This window comes from Tachysurus fulvidraco, chromosome 3 (genome assembly GCF_022655615.1).
Source record: "Tachysurus fulvidraco isolate hzauxx_2018 chromosome 3, HZAU_PFXX_2.0, whole genome shotgun sequence".
NCBI classification, from domain to species: Eukaryota; Metazoa; Chordata; class Actinopteri; order Siluriformes; family Bagridae; genus Tachysurus; species Tachysurus fulvidraco.
Window position 1 is genome coordinate 29,267,880 of NC_062520.1, and position 9,031 is coordinate 29,276,910.

The 9,031-nt window shown below is 38.8% G+C and overlaps 1 long non-coding RNA gene across 2 annotated transcripts; it reads right to left on the reverse strand.

Moving 5' to 3' along the window:
• Window positions 1-221: 221 nt before the first annotated feature.
• On the reverse strand, window positions 222-3,999 carry LOC113644569. 2 transcript variants are annotated; one of them, XR_003441016.2, is made up of 3 exons: window positions 3,870-3,999; window positions 474-545; window positions 222-361 (listed from the first exon to the last, which is right to left on the reverse strand). It is a non-coding gene; the product is annotated as an uncharacterized LOC113644569 (long non-coding RNA). The 2 variants fall into 2 exon arrangements; XR_003441015.2 differs by having other exon boundaries at window positions 3,866-3,951.
• Between the last annotated feature and the right edge of the window lie 5,032 nt (window positions 4,000-9,031).

Below are 9,031 nucleotides of genomic sequence, written 5' to 3' on the forward strand. Positions count from 1 at the left end.
AAGTCAGGACTGAAATATTGCATTGAGTCAAACAAATATGCTCCCAAAAATGGGCAGTAACAGCGCTCTTATCACAGATGAGTGATCTTCAACCGTGGGAAAAGCTGGACATCGAGTGATGGCTCTGGCTTCAGGACCAGCAGCAGATTCCAGCATCCTGAGGTGTCGAGGCATTATCTGTAATAAAATCAGCAAAGAACTGCCTTGGAAATTCAAAGGAAAGGCACTTTTTCTGTGTGGAGGAAAGAGCTTTAACCTCAGGGTCGTTCAGGTTCCTGGCTTGAAGCAACCGCAGTCCTGCTTTTACAATTCAGTAACCACAAAAACCTCAATTCGCTGTAGATCTCCGAGGAACTGGGCCCTGATAAATATGCATGAAAATCAATAGATATTTGGCAGACAGAGAGATGGAGGATGTGTGTGTGTGTGTTTCCATTTATTAAAGCAATTTGTTTATTTTAACATGAACTGACCTTTTAAAGGAAGCTGCAGAAAAACTCCAGTCTTCTCAGCGTATGAACACTTGTTGTGAGTCGTTTTATTCCCTAAAAGCACATAACATTAAGTCAATAAGAGTCAAATATATTGAAGCTTTGTTTTAAGGGCAAACAAAAAAATACAAAACTCTTTAAAGACGGGGTGACCCCAAGTTTCTGTCAGCCTTAGTCGAATCAATAGAACTATCTGTTTAATGTGGAATGAGGTCACACAACGAGGAAGAAATAAATAAAATATATAAAAAAAGAAACAAAATCAAGGCTGTTTTTCCTTATTTAGTGTGCATTTTCTATCCCTATTTTTGGGGGGTTGGGAGGGGAGGTGTAAAGCTGTGAGAAACTGTACTGTCGAGTTCTACAATGAAGCCTCAAGGGTTCTCACTCTGGGAAGAAATCGCCTATTTGCCACGGTTAGATGATCTCTACTGTGGTAGAAGTGAAGTGAATGCTTGAAGGTTCAGTGTAGAACCACACATGAAATTCCACAAGGGTTCCACAAGTGGGGAGAACCAATGAGTTAAATCGAACCTCCATGATTTATCCAAAGTGTACACTCCAGAAGATGTGAACTACAGTACATCACGTAAAAGAAAAGATGGAGGAAGTGTCCAGGGAGAGGGAAGTCTGGACATCCTTGCTTAGTCTGCTGCCCCCGTGATCTGGCCCTGGATAAAGCGGTAGAAGATGGATGCATGGATGCATGGATGGATGGATGGATGGATGGATGGATGGATGGATGGATTTTGAAGATTTGAAGGTGGAAACTGGAACGTCACACTAGGACAGAGCGGCTCTGTCCACCTTCAAAATGATCTTTAGTGAGGAATTGATTTGACTCTGAATCAACTCTAAATTGACTCAGAGCTGAGTCTTGAAATGACTCATCTACAGCAAGTGGATTTTGTAATCGTTGTAATTTTTTTTTAATAAGTTATCATGACCTCAAACCAGCCAAGGCCAACCGTAGCTGCACCGTCTGACATCGAACCACTGTCTGTGTGTTATTTCTCATTTTCCTCCTCCACCATGATTCAAGCCTTAATCACGTTTCTGCTCCCTCACTGCCTTGTTAGCAGCGGTAGCCTTTAATATTCACGTGTTTTATTTGCCTGTACACCAACACAGTCGGTTTGTTAGTCCTGGTTGATGAATACGCTTCGTGTTGTTGGGTTTTAAACAACTGGTTCGGTGGATTTCATAAATCACTTCCTGTGTGCGCTAGCTAAGCATCGTGATAAATAGATAACACATTGATTCTTGTGCAGATCTCTGGACCCTTTTTTTTTGGAAGAGAACACCAGACATGCGAATCTATCTTAAAAGTAATGTTTAATAAGTTAGGGGGAAGTGATGGTAGCACCTCTATCTCCATCTCTCCCTTTCTCTCTCTCTCTATCTGCCAAGGAAGATAGAAAATGAATATGTAATGAGGTAATTAACCTACAGATCTGCAGGGTCTCATTTGTCTTGCTGCACTTCTTCTAATAAAATCTGCTCCTGAAAATATATAAATAACATCTGTTGTAAATTGTATCCAGGACTGCCTTCCTTTTCTCTTTCCTCTTCCTCATTTCTCCCTTTCTCTCATTCCCTCACTGTCTTTTATGTGCTGAATACCAAACAACACTGCAGGTTTATGTATGCCGGGTTCATAAAAGAAGTGCTTTACAGCCCGTGTTGTCCTGAGATGGAATATCATATGATAAATCTCACCATGAAAGGTAACATTATGGCCTGAATGTAAAGAAGGACGTGCACTTGCCCTTGGCCGTGATGTCAGACCTTTACCTTCACGTCTACAGGTCGCTTCGTGTGCTGGTTAGGTATAAAGGAAGTCGACGGCAGGTAGGTATTCACGGCGTTTGTTTATAATTGAAGCTTTTATTTTGTAGCCTTGATGGATGACTTAAAGAATCCCTAGAAGACTTCAGCATGGTTGTGCGTTTAACCCGAGGGCATCCTGAGCTGTGCGCAAAATAAAAACACGGCTGGTCCGAAGGAGGAACATCGCCGCTAACAATTCCACAATGGAGGTTTTATGTCACAACATTCCGGTGTTGTACAGACGCCAAATTGGGACGCATCCCGTGAAACAGTTGGCAGTCACATTTGGCGGGTTACGCTCTGTTAGACAGGAATGGCTTAGGTCTTGAAGGGGGTGCTGTTGTAGACGATACGTAGATATTAGCACCGTTTGTGCCCAAATGTTGTCCCCGACTGCTTCATTACCCTGATGGTGTAGCAGGCCGGAGACTCTCCAAACACCATCAAACTGGAACGACTCCGTGTCAGCTTCACAAGTTCTGCAATGAGAGTCTCCCCTGGGCAGATGGATGAACATAGAAGTCTCCGAGTGCCAAGCGTGCTGCCCCCTTACTTACACGCGTTTCTGGATTATTATAACAACATGCTAACTAAGTTACTCTCGCAAACCAGCAAGGAGCTTAATTGTTCAAATTAAAGAACTTGACCTTGTTGGAATCGAATTAATTAGTGCAGCTGGAAGGTTAATTACACCTGCAAGAGGCTCATGCATCACCAAAAAAGCCCTTGTCTTAATTCACCTTGTCAGGTGTTGTACAAATTAGTCATCACTCACTGTGGAGTTTCCTCTGAGCTTGAAATAAATAAAAAAAAGCCGCGGATATTAAAATTGATTACATTTTTACTAACGTGGTTAAAGTAGGACATCTGATGTTTGGATACAAGATTGAATGATGGGAGTGTAGATAAACACAGCGTCCTGCAATGAACATCAAATCCATCAAAACAAAAATCAACACGACGTTCGTGCTCACGCAAGCGGGATTAGTTTAGAGACACAGCATGAGGTGTCACGCTTTTATTCAGAACGCGGTTTTGCTTGTGGTGGGTTAGAACCTGTGATTTGTGATTGGCAGCTTTCTGTTATACACGATGAATCTTCTGACCAATCGAAATCCAGAACTCAACACACAAGGCTTTGTTTCTTTCTTTAAGTTCCACTTTTCACATGAAATAAACAAACATTAAAAAAAAGAAACATCTGAAGCACTGTCATTGCACATTTGAGGAGGAAAAGCTCCAGTTCCAGCTGTCGCTTCTGAGAGAATTCAAGCTGAGAACCTTTAAAGAACCCTTAAAGTACCTTCAAAGAAGTCTAGACTGCGCACTGCACAAATAATTGCTTCTTAATTGCTTTTTAATAATCTGCTCAGGGTTCAGTGGATAATGAAAGTCCTTAGCTTTCACATGCGGAGCTTTTAGATAGAGAAAAAGTTTCTTTTTGGGTTCTAGAAAGAACCTTTAACAGATTCCCAAAGAGTTCCAACCCGAGAGCACCAAAGTTACACGTGTAGGACGGTGCACATTTACAGCAGTGTACTCACTCACACGCTCTCATTTCTTTAAGGGTTCGTTGGATCATTAAGGTTTCTGCTGAAACCCTGTATGGAGAATTTTGTGGCTGTGTTAGTTCTTTTGACAGAGTTCTAGAACTTTCCATTTCCTTCTTAACCACCAATTTCCTCAGAAAATCCCTTCTAAATAAGGAGCAAGAAGTCCGAAGACCATTTATTTATTCAGTCTTGTTAATTCTATGTGCACCGAACTAATTTGCCATTCTAATTACAATTATGAATATTCATGACGAATTCATTAATCAAGTCAATTATAGTCTCGATAATTCACGGAGAGTTATGAACAACACTATTACTCAAAGCTGACCTTCAGAACATTGTTATTGTTGTTCTCATTTAACAATCCAGGCTGATTATTTAACAAGGCAGCACCTACACGTGTGTGTGTGTGTGTGTGTGTGTGTGTGTGTGTGTGTGTGTGTGTGTGTGTGTGTGTGTGTGTGTGTGTGTGAGAGAGACACTACAGTAAATCACCCATCACTTGCTTCAGCCGTTTTAAGTCATCACGCTCGACAGTCTTAGTGAACCAAGAAAATGAGCTTTTTTTTTTTTTCAAGGACGAGCAAAAAGCTGATTTTTACAAAGAAACGGAAAACAAATGACATCCTCCGTGTCGGATGGATGAGACCCCGGAACACTGACTTCCACACTGAGATTTGAGAAAATGGCCGTGGAAATTGTCTCTGCATGTCTGCAGTGAGCCAGAAACACGGCACAGCGGGATAAACAAAAACTCAAAAAAGAATGAAAAAGGCTCCTAAAATGGAACAAAAAATTAGTTTTAGCAAAAATTATTCTTATTTTTATTATTCATTTTACATGAAGAATTTTTGAAGAATTCATGAATGAAGGATTCATTTAATATTTTTTTAAACAGTTTATTTATTTATTTATTGGTTCTTTTTGCACATTGTCCATATTTTCAAATTTGATTTGTATTAAATGTGAGTCATTGCTTTATTTTCACATATTTTTCCAGACACAAGCAAGAACTCTGAAGCTCAGAACCCTGATGTTTAGATCTCTAAATCTCATATGTTTGAGAAGTTTGAAGCTCAATAGCCTAAATTTTCAGAACCTGGAAACTCAGAACCCTGAACCTTCAGAACCCTGAACCTCAGAACCCTGAAACTTCAAAACCTAGAACCCTGAAACTCAGAACCCTGAACTTCAGATCCCTGAACCTTCAGAAACCTCAACGTTCAAAACCCTGAACCTCAGAACCCTGAACTTCAGAAACCTGAACCTTCAGAGCCCTGAACCTGAACCCTGAACTTCAGAAACCTGAAACTGAACCCTGAACGTCAGAAACCTGAACCTTCAGAGACCTGAACCTGAACTTCAGAAACCTGAACCTTACAACCCTGAACCTTCAGATCCCTGAACTCTCAGATCCCTAAAACTTCAAATCCCAGATTCCTAGACCTTAAGAAACCTGAACCTCAGAACCCTGAACCTTAAGAAACCTGAACCTCAGGACCCTGAACCTTAAGAAACCTGAACATCAGGACCCTGAACCAGCAGAACTTTGAACCTCAGAACCCTGAAGCTCTAATCTCTGCAGCTCTGAACCCTAACTGCAACTGAATAGATGCTAATAGAGCTACGATCCAGATCTTGACAGTTCTCCTGGTCCATAACTGGACGAGTGGAGGGGAAGTCGAGCCGTGTGGATTTATAGAGTCTCTCTGTGCTTCATCTGCAAAGTAGAAAGTGAGAAATTAAAATGATGCCTGCAGAGAAACACTAATTCCACAGTTTGATGTAATTACGACGTGGACGAGGGAGCAGATTTACACACACACACACACACACACACACACACACACACACACACACACACACACACACACACACACACATTTCCCTGACGACGCTCCTGTGACATGCACTAAAAGGTCCATTCGTCATCCAGATCATGTAAATGTATGCAGCCTGTAGCGCCTTCTGTAATAATTATATCCACTTCCTGCAGGCTGAAACTCATGATTCACAGAATCTCACACGGTTTCAGCTCAGCGACTTCAGACACGTTTCCTTTTTGCTTTAATTTACCTCCTCTCATTTCCCAGCTCGTGTTCGGGCTTTAACGACTCTGTAACGGCTTTAAATGCTTAATTATTCAGTCGCCGGAGTGCAGGTCCTGAAATGATTCCTCTAATAAAGTGGCTTGCGGCGCTTTATTTCCACGATATAACAGGAATATTCCGGTTGCAGTAACACAGCAAAATGCACACACAGGTACGTTTAAGAGCGCTTTCGATTTCATTGCCGACAATTATGTTCATGTTCAGAGAATGAGAGAAGATCAGCGTTGTCGCATTCTGACACTAGAGACTCCTTTCATAATGATCTGATGCACACAACCCTGTGTATGAGCTGTTGCTTTAAAAACACCTCATAACAAGCACATTAATATAAAGTTACTGTCAGAGCTGCTGTTAAAGAGAATTCATCAACACCTGACCACCAATCAGACTGTACAATGAGTAAATGCTGGGGTCGTGTAAAGATGTTATCCAGAATTCATAATGACAGGGGACAAAATACTAGCGGGTATAAAAAACAAAACACTAGAACATAGAAACAAGTTTGGGACTCTTCACTTAGACACAACAACACAACGGGGTTTAAAGAAACAAAATAAATCAAGAACTAAAGACAATACAACGGGACAGCAAAATATCAACACCAAACAGAGTAGAGAAATAAAAAAATAAATAAAATTAAACACCAAACATGTCAACACAATAACGTAACAAAACATTAACACAAAAAAATTAACAGAAATAAATAAATTAACACCAAACAGGTCAACACAACAGGACAGCAAAAAATAAACAACAAACGGAGGAACACAGTAGAGTAGAAAAACATTTATTATTGATAGATAAATAAATAAATAAATAAATAAATAAACAAATAAATAAATAAATATCAAACAGAGGAACATTTTATTATTTTTTATATTATAGGTATTATTTTGTGCAAATTTTTTTGCTAATAAAAAAATAATTGTGTTCCTCTGTTTGGTGTTTCTTCATTTATTTTAGATTTTTTTGTGCTTATTTTTTGTTATTCTAAATAAAAATAAACAAACACCAACAAAAATAAACACCAAACAAGGCAACACAGTCGAGTAAAAAAATATAAGCACAAAAATAACACAGCAAAAAAATAAATACCAAAGTTGAACACAGTAGAAAAAAACAAAAAATAAAAAGAAATAAATAAACACTAAACAAGTCAACACAACAGGACAGCAAAAAATAAACACCGTACAGAGGACCAAAAATAAATAAATAAACACTGAACAGCGGAACACAGTAGAGTAACAGAAAATAAACAAAAATAAACACAACACAGAAAAAAATAATAAACACCAAACAGTTGAACACAGTAAAGTTAAATAAATAAATAAATAAATAAATAAACACCAAACAGAGAAACAGAGTAGAGTAACAAAAAATAAACAAAAATAAATAAATAAACACCAAACAGAAGAACACAGTAGAGTAGCAAAAATAAACACCAGTCAACACAGTAGAGTAACAAAAAAATAAACAAATAGACACCAAACAAGTCAACAAAACAGGACAGCAAAAAAACACTAAACAGGCGAACACAATAGATTAGCAATTAGAAACAGGACTCAGACAGAAACACTGCCACGTTGTTTGTTTCCATGGTAACCATGACTGCCAATGAGGAATCGCTGATAGGTGAATCCCGGCCAATCGGTGAGGAGGATTATGAACAGTTGAATTATTGAACTATTTCATCACAAATGTGCTTAAGCTTTAGGTTGGTTACTTTTAATGTAATGGATTCTCTGGAATTACACTGAAATGAAATTTCCTTCTGAAAGAATTTGGCCACTAACTCTGAGAGAACGACGCCCCCTGGTGTCACACTGGTTTGGGGGTAAAATGATTTCTCTTTACTTTTTATTTGTTTTTCCTCCTGGAAGCTGAAATCTTTTAATAACTGTGAGCTCTTCTTTTAATTGTCCTGCTGAAAGTTTTACAGCCATTACAGAGAAATCAATACGCTGCTTTTAGGTGATGAGTTAAATCACAGAGAGTGCCGGTTACCCACAATGCTTTGCAGGTTGTAGACTCGCGAAGAGAAGGCAGGATTCTTTTATACACACTGATTTAAAGCAGGTTTTATTAAAGTTAAGTGAGAGAACACTTCCGGGAAAGTTCGATATTTCATTTCATTTAATGTGGATTCAACACCTACGTCATGTGACTAGCGATCGCTCAGGTGCAGCGCTAATGCTCTCAACATCAAGTACGAAGGCGCTGAATTTGTTTAAGGGCTAAATTGTTTGTATCTTTTACCTTGTAGATACAAGCATTTTAGCGTGCTTCCAAATTAGCTAGCTACACGGTGACTTCCAAACTAGCTAGCTATACGGTAAATTCCAAGATAGCTAGCTAACTTCCAAATGGGCTACATTTTAATCTGTCTAGCAAAACGTAGCTAAGAGAAGGTTGAGCATAATAATTTGCATAATTAACATTTTTGGCACATTGCATATTCATTTATATTTATACAGCTTTAAAATGGTCAGGGATTTCATGTATTAATTTGTATCTTCATGAGTAAAGATGAAACATTTTCTAGGCCTTTTTTGTCATTACTTAGGAACAAACAATATGTTGCTTATATGTTATAAGTGGTTTAGAAGGGAAAAAACACCATTTTGTTTCTTTTGCAACACCTTTACTTTGTTTACAAGGCTGAAAGAAACGTTTTTGTTGCTCATTTCCCTAAACAAAGAAGTGAAGTGTGGTCCTCGTTTTTTTTTTTTTTGTTGTTGTTGTCCTCTAATATCTCTGGTGACATTCGCCTCATGAAGGCAGTAAAAGAGGAAATGATCCTGTCATGTGTAAAACCTGATTTAGAGCAATAATCATATCAGTGTGAACAGCATTAATATGCTACATCATGAGCTTGATGGAGGGAGGTGGAGATGATGAAATGTTTATGGTGGACAGTGAAAGTTCTTCTTACAGTGAAGATAAAGATGAGCAGTAGATCCTTCACCCTGTTATTTTCTTGAGCAACAACGACTGTTCCAGTTCTCATCATCTCTTCATCAGACTTCTTAAAGCAATGCTAATAGCT